At 34.0% G+C, this 13,959-nt stretch overlaps 1 pseudogene; it reads left to right on the forward strand.

Moving 5' to 3' along the window:
- Positions 1-5,842: 5,842 nt before the first annotated feature.
- Positions 5,843-7,577, forward strand: LOC148617904 (uncharacterized; annotated as a pseudogene).
- Positions 7,578-13,959: the final 6,382 nt, after the last annotated feature.

Below are 13,959 nucleotides of genomic sequence, written 5' to 3' on the forward strand. Positions count from 1 at the left end.
GCTAGCAATGAATATTCATAATATATATAACCAATATAGTCTTGTAACGAGCCTCAGCGTCTGAATCGGAAACTGTGAAATGTTTAAAGCTAACCGTTCGTTTTATGTAAACTTCCCGTTCTTGCACAAGCAAGAAACACACATAGAACACAAATGTATGATACTTAAGAGGTACATTTTTATCATATTTTACTAAGCTAGACCTATGACGCTATAGTGGTAAATACGGCGAGGATCTGCAGCATTATGTGGCGTGTAACTACATATTTATTATACAAATCATATGCGAATATTAAGTACTGAAATTACGAGTGCAAGAGGTCGCTAACACCTCTTTTTCTTCTTCTTTTTTTAATACATTAATATTGTACATAAAATGGTCATACTCCAAAGTAACGGTTTAAAACAGACTGATGTTTTAATTATTTTGTTTTGAATTCACTTTGTTCAAACGAGCATAACATATTTATGTGCTAATCGTTCCTTCATTTTATACTAGTACGCATATTTTATCACATTCAAATATTCGTATCCACAGGACAAGGCTTATAGATAAGAACACACTAAGTTAGATACTGAATGGCGTAATGACAACCTTGATGGAAAACGAAAGCAGATTGACAGAAAAACTACAAATTGTATGATTACAATGTAGCCTAAATTCCTAAGCTTTCAAATACAAACTTTTCTCCAAATGTTCTAACATAGCCATCATTAGCCGTTTCTGTTGCATTTCAAACAACCGGTCTGACATTTTACTCTGACCAGCAGCGATCACTCCGCCTGATCTACACCGAAATCTGAAATATCATAACTAGCTCAGTTAAAACGGAGCGTATTAATTCACACACTCTTGTATAAAATAAGATGACATCATTACTTTTTCTAAAAACAAAAGAATAAGAACTTTTTTAGAAAAGATACTGGTCTAAAAATATGCATAAAATAATTTTAATCAATGTCCACTTCCCTTAAAAAGTGTGCAATATATTTACAGGACTCTGTCCATTGTTTAGCATTGCTCTTTTCTTTCAATATGCCAACATAATCTTCGTAAAATGAAATGTTCTTGGCCTTAATGTTACTGATTTCATTGTATCTTTTCCATAACGACCTTCTGCATTTGAATAAGCAGATATTTTTTTCACCATTTCCGGCCTAACTAGGTCACTTTTTTTTAATTTGTCGACCTAATGTCCTTCTAGCGACTCAACAATGGACGTAACTACTTAAGAATCGTATGGAGTTTTAATAGTGGCAAGTGAATGAGCCCACTTAATACTGTAATATACAGATTCTGTTGTATTGAAATGATTTGCTCATTTAACTAAGTTTTTTGTAAATGGTCTAATGGAAGTCCAATAACCCAATGGTACCCATACGCTTAATCTGTAAAAAAAATCTAAGATATTACCAACATGAAGCATCAAGGCATACTTCGAACATTTTACCTTTGAAGCTACCACTAGCGGAAATTCTATCAAGTGAACAAATTCTCGGTTATCAATTTTCGCAGTTTCAGAAAAAAAAATCGTTAAAAAGTGTTAAAATCACGGACATTATTTTTTGCTGTTTTCTGTCCATCGCGATAATAACGAAAATAAGAACACTGCGAAAATTAGTACGTTTACAATAATTCAAATTCGACCTGGGAACTAACAATCTTATACACTTCATGAAATTCTAAAACATTTCGCACATCAGGGCAAAACTATAAATTGTATGGGAACAACAATGACCAATGTGCTACGGATGGCCACTTTGAAACAATCAGAATCCCTGATGCTTTACTTACCAACAAATGGTAAACACAACGACTAGCTTAAGATATTGGTGGTACCAATCAATTATAATCATCATACCAACGACTAGCTAAAGACATTAATGGTACCAATCAATTATAATCACCATACCAACGACTGGATAAGGACATTGGTGGTACTTATCAGTTACTACCATCAAACCAACGACTAGCTTAAGACATTGGTGGTACCAATCTGTTACCACCAAACCAATGACTAGCTTAAGACATTGGTGGTACCAATCAGTTATTACCATCATACCGTCGACTAGCTTTAGACATTGGTGGTACCAATCAATTATTATCACCACACCACTAAAGACATTGGTGGTACCAATAAATTATTATAACCATACCAACTGCAACAAAAAGCATACACCCTACTTGTCTTGGGATTCCAAACAAACGAATTAAATCTTGAAAATTTTGCATTGCACGGCGAATCTATCTACAGGAAATGGACCCGACATTGAAATTATGAATCAGAAAAAAAAAACTAATTTGATATGCCCCAATCGTCTATGTCAATATTTGTTGGTGTAAAAATCAGTTTTGCTCGTTTTATACCAGAGGAATTAATTATGCATACAGAGAAATATTAAATTTCACGAATATACTAAAATCGGATAAAGCTAAAACCTGCAGTTTAGGAACTTTGTCCCCTTTTCTTAACAATGCTCACTGCATTCTGATTGTTAGTATGAAAAGTAAAAGAACTGTTCTGTAACTTAAATGATAAACTTTCTAAACACAATTCTCTAACCTTTATTCTCTCCACGTGGAGCTATAATATAGTGATAATGCATAAATAAATCGGTTCCACCTGCTGCCGCCACATTGCTAGCATAATTAAAAACCGTAAAATCTGACGCTTTCCTTAATAAAGGTATAGATCTAATAGAACAAATATTGTTTTTTTTTCTAAAAATAAAATTCTCTAATACAATCTTAAAAATAGTTCAAACTTAAAACTTACCCCCAATCATCCCAAAACTTTCACACGCAAAAACACTTCTGTTCATAATCTGAGATATATGACTAATCACTGGTGTGACGGAAATAATCTTACCACAAAACTTTGCTATCAATCTAATCACAATGGTACTGACAGAAGACATTATAATCTCAATACGTTTAAACAAATTGTCAATCTTACCTTTCGGTAACTGTAAAATACACTTCAAATCCGTCTTAAAATCAAGCCAAACTAATTCCTTGAATGACATCAAATACATTTATTTTTATTCGGTACAAAATACCATTCTATTAAATCTCTGTTCACCCTGGAAGAATGTTTACTACAAACCTCTTCGCCCTCGGCTAAAACTAGTCCAGCGTCTTAATAAACTGTTACCCGAATACCATACTTGCACCAGTGCGCAAAGAAAGAGCGAATTACTTTGGTAAAAATATATCCGGCAGAGGACAAGTCAACCGGCAATACATTGAACACAAAATACCCTACTTCATTGTCAAAAACCAAAGAAAAAACCAAGATATTTCTGATGATTAGAACAAATATCTATATGATGATACCCTGATTTTAAATCAAATATCAAATCATAACAATTTGGTGTAAATTTTGACTACCAGTTTTCCAATCCTCAAACTTTACCTTTGTCGAATAATTTGATTGTTTACACGACCCAGGTCTAAAATTAAACGACCCTAGCTAAAGTATTGATCGATATACTTAATAAATTAGCTGCATGGGTCATGTTTAATAACTGTAGAACTAGATTTGATTTTACCACATCGTTTACAGCCTTTTCAACGAAATCTTTGTTTTCGAAAGCAGACTTATTATTTCTTAAGAAAATACATCTTGCCTCATTAATAAAAGGAATTTTAAAACCAAATTGTATGACATCAAGAATAAAAATAGAAGCGTTAATATTTTCCAAAAATCTAAAGAACTCTAAACATATTTTAAACGTTAATATGGAATCCTGCTTCATATTCAAAATAAGACATCATATTGTAATAATCTGGTACATCAACGTCGTAGAAGAATGATATTTAAGTCGACGTTCATCTGGTGTTGGTAACTCTATTTACAGTATTTTGCCCAGTGCCCGTGGAGGCCACAGGCATATCATATATCTCCCTGCTTTGTTATTGAAGACGTTTGGAAGTTGAGTCCATGACTCCGACTGCTCGAATGGGCTGCTGGTAAGATCCACTATTATAAGCGGCACCAGAAGTACATTCAGAAGGTTCTGCCGATTTTCCGTTGAATTTGTTTCCCCGATTTGACTGAATTCAACTTCATGACTCTATGCTTGTCTGATGCGCTTTTCACCCTCCGAACAACTTGCCACGTCGTCAAACAAATATTCATATATTCATACTTCCAACAGCTTGCAACGTGGTCAAACAAATATTCATATATTCATACTTCCAGCTCCGTGCGACTTGTTTGTTAAATGAGCTTGTGAAGCTTCTTAAGAAAAGCTTGTGAATCTGCACAGAAGGATACGCCCTTGCGTTCATCTTCTGCTCAATTCAATCATCAGCGATACTTAATTTGTCAATAATGTCAGAATTTAATTCAAATTGCCTTTGTTGCCTTTAAATTTAAATGAATTTTCAATTTTCTTTACCTTTTGCTAAACTGTCTTTCATGTAGTAGCAAAATTGCACGTGAATCCGGTTCATTCCGTTTTCATGTAAGCTTTCATCAAAGATAACAATCAGCATTAGAAAATTTTCCTGAATCCTGAAAATCAGATCTATCACTTCCTTTGTTTACATCGCGTTCATTACCTGACATAATGTACATGTGTTAATATTAATCTTTAAACACAAATTAAACCCTCGATAACTACTAAATAACTGAGTTCGCTTTTCATACTTGACGCGAAACGATTTACTACTAACATGTACTAACCAAAATTTGTACTCTGTAACCGCAAATAAATTCATTTCATTAGTCTCAGAGATTGGTCAAGCAAGAGGCTCAATATTACTTAAAACTATTGTGGAATATCAAATATTACACGCATTGTTTTTGGCGTTTTCATGCACAGTTAACATATAAGATTAGGCCATTGTTTGAAAACCCCCTACAATTTCTAGACCAATTAAAAAACCTCATTGATATATAGATTTTTAACATGACCTTAAATAATATTTCTCATAGACTACCTTTATCTTCTCCATTTAGCTGACTTTGCTTATTATTAATGCAACGGGTGCTTTTAAAACACTACGCATGTTTAGTGAAAAACAATTTCTTACCCTTTTATTCCCGGTTTTAAAATAAGTTTGCTTACTTTTACCTGCGTGTTCCTTTCTAGTCTTTTTCCGATGCTTGTGTCGGAATCCAAATGAAGTAGCGTTTCCGATCTGTTTAAATATAAGCTAGTATATGTATGAAATCATTCAAACTGATAAATTTGATTTCAAATATTTTGCCTTAAATGGAGGCTCACTGGTATTTAAAGTAGCACGAATGTCAATCATTTTTAAAAAGTTCAAGAGAATAGAAAGAACAAGAACACGAATTCTAACAGGGATATCATAAATTTATTTTTTTTTCAGGGGACAAAGAAAAAAAAACATTGACAACCGAAGACTAACAAAAGAAGTTCATGTCGTGTAACTGTATTACATGTACCAAAATTGATGGAAGAAAAAAAAACGAGACAAATTCAGTAATTGAACCACAAGGAATTCATTTTGAAAACCAATTCTTGCACGCTTTTAATATTGATGAGCTTTCAATTTATTAAGACACTATTTACTACTGAGTTGTGCAAGATACACTACATAGATTGTTCATGAAGAACTCATTTTAGCGTTTCATTTAGTTGTATATTCGTACAATTTCTGTTTTTCTTGACTTCACACATCACTCAAACACACCTTAATAATAAATATATAATTCTTCGTTTTGCATTTGTCGTTTTATATTTGTTTTGTATGATGGCATTTATATGCACTACGCCAGAGATTTTTAAGTTCTTTATTAATGATCAATATAAATAGTGTTACATTGGACGCCTTTTGTTTCACTTTCAGAATAAATGCCTTAATATTATGAGTTACCCGGGTAAAAAGCTTGGAGACTCATTGATTCAATTGACATCTAATTTAGGATATAGAATTTTTGGAAGTATAAAGGTAATTACGAAGGGCCACATAATTAACACAAAGGGATTTATTGTGTTAATTAACGCCAAATTCAGAGACCTCGTGGTTCAAGGCATGCCTTTGAGTCCTTATGAGGACCCTTTTGATTCAACCAATCTTATTTCAGACCGGAACTGTCAGAAAGATATAATAGAAGGCGAAGAAATAACTATCAGTGTGCATTACGAATTATTTTTTGTATTTAAAGGTTAATCGCACCAATGTGGAGGAAGCCTTAGTTCAATCAATTTCATCAAACTTCAACATTATCTTTGACAATATCACTCATGTTATCGGAGTTTCTCTTGATTCATCTGCTATGAATACAGTAAACATTAAAGCTAAATCACAAAACTGCCACGTTAAAAAAGAGAAATCCAAATCTAAATATCGGGTCAATAGAAACATTTATAATTATTCTGATGTTAGTGACTTATTGTTATGTGAGCAAGTTGAACTGTTCTCAGATGATTTCGAAATAAACAACAGTACACATGTTATAAAAATTGGTGGCAGTAGGATCGAGCTTTCTCCATAAAATTACAAATTGTTTACTCCTGAAAAGGTAAGATTCTGTTTGAAGTATCTAATTCCAAATATACAGTCCACAATTAGTCACAAATTCAGTATCTGGAATGTTTTGACGCTTATATGTATTATCCTCTCACTTTTGTGCTTGTTTATTTCATTCGTTACGTATTGTCTCTTTAAAACCTTGAGAACAATTACCTGGGAAAAACAACATGTTTTTGATATTTACCATGTTTTGTTTCAATATTATTCTTCTTTCGGCAAAGCGGGGTATCGAGTCCCACATTGGCTGTAAAACAGTTGGTATTATTATGCATTATTTTTCGCTAGTAACGTTTTTGTGTCTAGGTGTCTGTTCTTTTAAGAAAACAACGGCACGAATATCGGAAAGACATAATTTGATTTTGTATATCGTTTTTTCGTTTGGCACTCCAGCTACCGTTATTATCCTTGATGTTTTAATCACCGCTACAGAAACAGGAATATGATTGGCTGTGGAGGTAACACGTGCTTTCTTAGTGGACGAATGGCATTTATTTTTACTTTAGTAGTACTGATCGGTTTGATTTGCTGCTGTAACATTTTTTTCTTTATTTCTACATCTACAAAGCTGACAAATAATTCAAAAACAAGAAGAAACCAAGTGTATTTTGTAGTTTACCTAAAGTTATTCGCCATTACAGGCATAACATGGCTACTGCAAATCATAGATGCCTTTCTTCCTGTGTCAGCGTTTACTACAATCGCTACCATACTCAACGCTCTTCAAGGTTTCTTTATTTTTTTGTCTTATATTTGTAAGAAGCGAGTATTAAACCTTTATCGGAATTTGTTTAAATCGTTTACAGACACTTCTACTGGATCAAATATTTCCGACGAGACTTTATCAACAACGGTAGCTCGATCTGAATCTCCAAATGTTAGGAAAGATACTAAACTTTGATATGGACGAAGCGTCAGCGAAGTCCTATATATCTAGAATGTAAGATCAGAACTATAAATGGCTGTACAATATTCTGACAGAGTAGACAACTGCGTATGTGCGGAGCCGCTGTTTTGTCTTAAAATACGTCGATGGATACGATTTTACATTTATGTATTTATTTAATAATATTGGGAAATTATTGGCTGTGCAGAAATGTATTAAGCTTTTCCAGAAGAAATCACACATTCTCCTCACCGAATGAGACTTCGGCCATAGCAACATAGCGGTGCACCAGTAACAAATATTTAACAGGTTAATGGAGTGTTTTAACGAAATAGTTTGAGGTCACGTTGACATTGGCATAGCCTTAAAGGAGACATGACACCAACAATATCATTCTATTAACGTTTACATTTATAAAACTATAGTGTGTTTAGATACAAGTGTAACAAACGTTTTCTCTTCAGGTTGGCGCTAAACAAAGTTAGAACGATTTATTTATGTTTTCACAACGACCTAATTAATATGCATATATGAAAAGCGGAAGTAACGCTCAATTATCATATATGGAAATGTTACGTCATTGATTCTCAATCTCCATGTGCCCGAAAAAATTAATACATCTTCGAAAATAGCTTGTATATATGATGCGGAGTGGTCCACTGATCTGTGTATGAGAGCAATAATCGTGTTTAGAAAGTTAAAAGACTATAGTTCATTTCGTTTTCTGTCAGGTTTTTATTTTTATTTCGTTAAGCATACATCCCTGTGGAGAATACACAGCTACTGTGCACAATATTTTAGGACTTGAACAGGAATGTACAACTATAAAAATGATACTGTGTATCGTTCCTTCTTTGCCGCTGGGGCCTGGTAGACTTAATTATGACCACGAGATAGCATTGGCGGCTTCTTTTATAATAAGTAATCCCATGTGAATTTAAGGGACCTTTTCTGGTACGGACAATATTTTTATAGGTTAGTTTATATACTTAATTTTAGCAATACAAATTTACAACACGATGAAACCCTTATGGGGTATATAATAAAATTATCAAAAATCAATAAATACAGGTTCGTATTACCGCTGTACTGACAGGAACCTCATATAACACTCCCTGGTACTGGTACATTTGTCAGTATAAACGTTCCGTAAAAAGGGGTGAAATCAATATTTTCATTGAAGATCGATATCAAAACAGTCTAGATCTTAGAATATGCATTTAATTTACTTATTTTTATGTAATCTTTGAACAGAAGAGGTGTCTCGCTGTGGATAGTCTAGTAATCATAGGTTTATGATACATGTGATAGTGTAATATTTCTGAGAGTGTTTATCATTTTCTTCTCGAAGTGGTTTAAATTGTTACAACTGTAACTACATACTCGCTGGCAAACCAAAACTTTCGAAATGTTCACTCTCAATTGTTAAAATCATGCATTTCAACCACTCGATCTATGGATTGAGAACCAATGACGGAACACGGTCACGTGACCACATGGCTAATTAAAATTCGTATTTCTTGGGTCATCGTCGATTTTGAATCAATTTATCTTCAATTAAACGACGTAAGTTACTACTTTTGATTGTATATATTAGGTGTAATAAATCAAATAAACCAAAAATTTTTAAAAAAATATTTTTTTTGTGTCACGTCTCCTTTAAATCATATAAGCTTTGCTAACAAATGATTGGTGAAACGATTTACGTCGAAACGTTTGTATGTTCCGTCTAAAATTATGCAGAAGTTGATTCGTAATCTGTTTGGACTTGTTACAGTGTGAAATGTTGTACAAATGTTTGCAGGAATTTTTCCGTATGTTTTCATAGTAGTAGCTAACTTAAGTTTAGATGCAAAAATCTGCTTAATCAACCTTACACTCACATTATTGTTGTTGAAAGTATTGTGTTTTTAGGCATTATGAAAGGTTGTTAATCAATATATTTTGTGCAAAAAATAATGATGAACCATTTACTCTTATCAACTTTTAAGTGATTCTTAAATGGATCTGTATTTTAGAGGATTTAGATGGGTAATGTCATGTCTGGAGTTAAATTGCTGAATAAATGTCAACTTCAAGTACCTACAATCCACTATATGAAAGTCAAACTTGCCAGTTCTAAACCAGTGCAGGGTGCCTTTCAAAAATATAAATCCAACTATATAGTTTATTTTTATACCCCTTTGCACAATGGAGCTATGCCGTGGTAAGTGTTTCCGTCCTTTTTTTCGTTACGCAGAGGGAAGCCTGTCTCTCACTCCTCCTACACCACGTAACAGAATTAAACTTTTACAGCATCTGTCACATGACAGAATTAAATTAAACTTTTACAGGATCTGTAACATGTTATTTTTTTGGGCATCTCCTACTTTAGATATTGATCCGAATCAACTTGATGTTTCACATATCAAAATACAGACTCTTTCATGTATAAATATAGGAACAGACACGGGGTTCTATATTATATCCGTTTCTCCTCTTACACTACTGAATGGAACTGAATAACAAATCATAACATCTAAGTTATGTATTTCCATCTCTTGTCCTAAAGTCAATTTTGGGATTTCACATAGATAAAAATGTGCTTCGTCGTTGTTGAATATGAGGACATGAAAGAACTATCTTTTATCTTATTCCTCATGCACCAATGAATGGAGTTCCAACTTTCACAGAACCATAGTGTAATTCCTGTTGTAAATAGGAAAATAAAAATGAAATTGTCATTTATATCCTCGACAATGGCCTTTCACATTAAATTGGATATAGCTTTTTCCATGTACTAACATGACGTTCTAATTTATCGCAAAACTCAAAGTTGCATTTTACCCTTAAATGACAAAGTTGCGATAATAAAATGCATGCAGTATTTTCAGAATTTTCTCAATTGTGTTAAAAGATTATGTAAGGTGTTATAACATGAAAATTATATCTAGAGTATTTTTTTGAATAAGCATTTAATGTTCTACCCTCAGCTCCCAAACTTGAACATTGAGAAAATCAATTATGGCTTTTGTTGGCTTAACTTGCCAGACAACAGAGCACCCAGGTGTTAAGATAAAAAGAATGTTCAGTCAGAATAAACAGAGTCAATCTTTCTCTTTCCTGACTTGCCCCGTGCAGGTCCGGGTGTTAAAAGAATAGGCCTGCAGCAGCGCTAAGCTTGTCGTATAAGGCGACTAAATAGTGCTCAGAGACCTAGCCGGGGGCTAGGCGCTCTGCCCAGAGCAACTGGGATGTGTGCCCCAGGTGGTGGAATGGGGTACCCCTGGCGTGTTACATGCTGGGGTTGTCAGGCTATAATACGGTAAACCTGACAACAGGCCATAGTGGTGCACCGTATTGGGAAAGATGCCACGTTCCTCGCACGTTAAAGAACCCTGCTGTGGTATTCGATAGGAGTAGGAACCTTTGCGCTCCGCCACAGGAGACTAAATTGCCCTACCTTACCCATCCCCCTTTTTCCAGTGGCAATCAAAATTTGCCGACCCTATTATCCTTGTGACCCATCCTTTTTTTTTCATTTCATGTTCATTTTATCATCCATTTCATGTTCATTGTCTGAATATAGCTGAAATATTGCTGTTCGGGCGTTAAACCCCAACAAACAACAGACAAACAAACAATCTTTCCTGAGTTATTAAACTTTAAATGAGTATTTGCATACCTGATGCAGTTTGCACTTTACAACTAGCACAGTATGTTTGTGATACAGGTTCTATATAATATACCAACTTATAAAGTGGCGATATGTAATGATAGTGGTATCGGTCTTTCCATTCGCCCATAATTGCTTCCTCTCCTCCGTTACACATAGGGGTACCTTCCTCATACCCGTTACTCCTCCTAAACTACTGAATGGAACTGAGTAAAACTTTCACAGAAACTTAGTTATATATTTCCACATACTATTCTAATTTCCAAATCAATGTCGGGAATACACATGGGAAATATTAAAAAAGGACTAAATCATTTTCAATGGGAGGGGATCATATCTGTATCCCACACCCTATACACTACTGAATGGAATTTAATAAAATATTTACATTTTTATCATGTATTCCCATAGTGACCTATCTATGTAAACTCTTTCAATTAATATGCTATAATCTGTATTTCACTTTACATCACTAAATCTAGTTTTATTGAAACTTTTACAACATTGCTTCTCGTTCTATTGCACTCATCGTGAGGTTTTCGGTATTGCCTATAAATATAGCATTATTCTGTGTATGATATATTTCCTGTATATTACTTATCTTTATATAACGGATGAATTATCAGATTTGCCCAATCGAGATTGGAGAATCCTGATAATTCACGAGTTATAATGTAGTAAGCTCTTTCTCTAATTTTAGCGGAGTCAGAGATGCTCATTCACTTTTATTACTTTGTATGTATTATTTTCGTTATTTTATGTTCTTTGTTGTGTGTGTCTGATTTCCATGTCTTGTCTTTGTCTCTGGATTACATTCTTTCGATTTCCGCTAGAATCATGATTCCTTTGAAACGAAACCTCTTTTAAACAACGAAAATTATAATTGGAGTACAATGTATCCAAACCTTTTTGTGAAATGTCATAAGGTTATTTTTTTTTATGACGTCAAACGAAACTTTCAAAAATTATTTCTCGAGTACAGACAAATGCACATGTCACATCAGTATTTGCAGTTAAATTCATTTATAATTAGTGAAGCCTACATGAGTGTTGCTTTTCATCTAATTCGCTAACAACGTTAATTTTTGTAAATCTCTGTTTAAGAACTTGTTTACGCTTGATATATATTTTTGTAATGTCAATCCAATCATTACTACAAAAAAAGAATTGCTATCAACTTTCATGTCACTTTTTTAAAGTGTAGACAATCCTGTGTAGATGAATTGTACATTATTGTAAAGATATGTTTCATGTTGTGTAAATAAAAATAAATTCTGCTTAATTTTATATTTTTACAACAGTATTACGTAGTATGGACAACAGAAAGAATAACATTGTTATTAGTATCGCAACGTATAGAAAGGGTAAACAAAATGATAGGCTTCCCCCTGTACACAAATTGTTTGTTTTTCAAAGAACAACAACTGGCATATGGTAATTACAACAAGAAAATCAAAAAGTTTGTTATACTGGAATAATTCTAATCATGAGATTCCTCATGCTAATAGCCGTTTTTGATTGGTCGAGAACGTCGTTGCCAGAAATTCATACATGCATGAACTTTGCCAGATCTTTCATACATGCATGAACGCCAGTCAACTTGAAACCAATATGGCGGCCGTATAGTTCGAAAGAGGGTGGCAACGAACTGAACGGCATGATGTAGCCGAAAGAATAGTTTATTACATGCACAATGATTTCACCGGTCAAGTTTGAGTAATTTTCAGCTCGGGAAAAGAAACTTATAACTGAGTCTGACTGAACCCTTGAAAAAACCTTGTTGTAATTTTCCTTCTTTGTTTTTGTATTTCCTTAATAATTATATTCATGTTGAATTGTTTACATATCGTATTTTTCAATGCCAACAATCACTTCATCCATGCCGCCTCCACTGTCGTTGTGCAGACGATTATGTGTAAATATTCGTTCGCGCCCCACTTCGGCCGTTCATTGAGTTTGGGAGCTCCGAAATCCCTTCATACATGCATAAACGACCGAAAATAGCTGTTCAATCCTATAATGAATTTGGTGTTTGAATCCGATATTGCTTCATTAAGATTATTAATAGTAATCAAGTTAACCAAGATTCTAGCGGAAATCAAAAGAATGCAATCCAATTACAAAACAAAAACCGGTCAGGGAAAAAGACACACACAACAAAGAACTTACAATAACCAGAATAATACGTACCAAGAAACAAATGTAAATGAGAAACTCGGACTCTACTAAAAACTTAGAGGATAGACCAGGTGCACAGGTAGGGTAAGCGTCCTCTGCTTTTCTAGAAACACCTACTGAGTTGCTGATAAAAGTTAGTCTGGGGTAGACGGAAAAGGAAAGTAAAACTATGACACGTTGAAGAAATCAGTTTTCATGGTACAGATGGGTACACCGTAACGATCGATCCACGAGTTCATAATAACTTTAATCTTGTAGAAAATAACCCTGTTCCAGAAGACTAATTGTAAGAAGTCTAGCACTGTACACAAAGTCTGTATATTTCGGCCAGCTTTGTCATAACGTATGTTTAAATGTACATTTGGACCGGGGAAATCGAGTCTTTTTCAACCAAGGACTGAAAAGAAATTTGGTAAGAGACTTCCTCATATCCCTGAGTCAGAAGTCTGTTATGTAGACATGTATGGCGTTCAAGGAAATCACTGCATTTAGTACATGCTCTAGCGTAGCGAATTAATTGTGAAATATTAGCACCATATACAGGAGATGAAGGTATATTACTGCACATGAAAAGACAATTTTTAATTTTAAAGCTAAAGTCGTCTCTTTTATCCTAAATCGTATTCGTGATGTAGGTCCAGCACAGCCGACCATCAAATCAGTATCAGAATAACCAATTAACTCAAAAAATAATATAATACTTGAATTACTGGCAATATAATACTTGAATTA

The sequence above is a fragment of the Perna viridis genome, chromosome 5 (assembly GCF_037379345.1).
Source record: "Perna viridis isolate PV_CMFRI_1.1 ecotype Kerala chromosome 5, ASM3737934v1, whole genome shotgun sequence".
Taxonomy (NCBI): domain Eukaryota; kingdom Metazoa; phylum Mollusca; class Bivalvia; order Mytilida; family Mytilidae; genus Perna; species Perna viridis.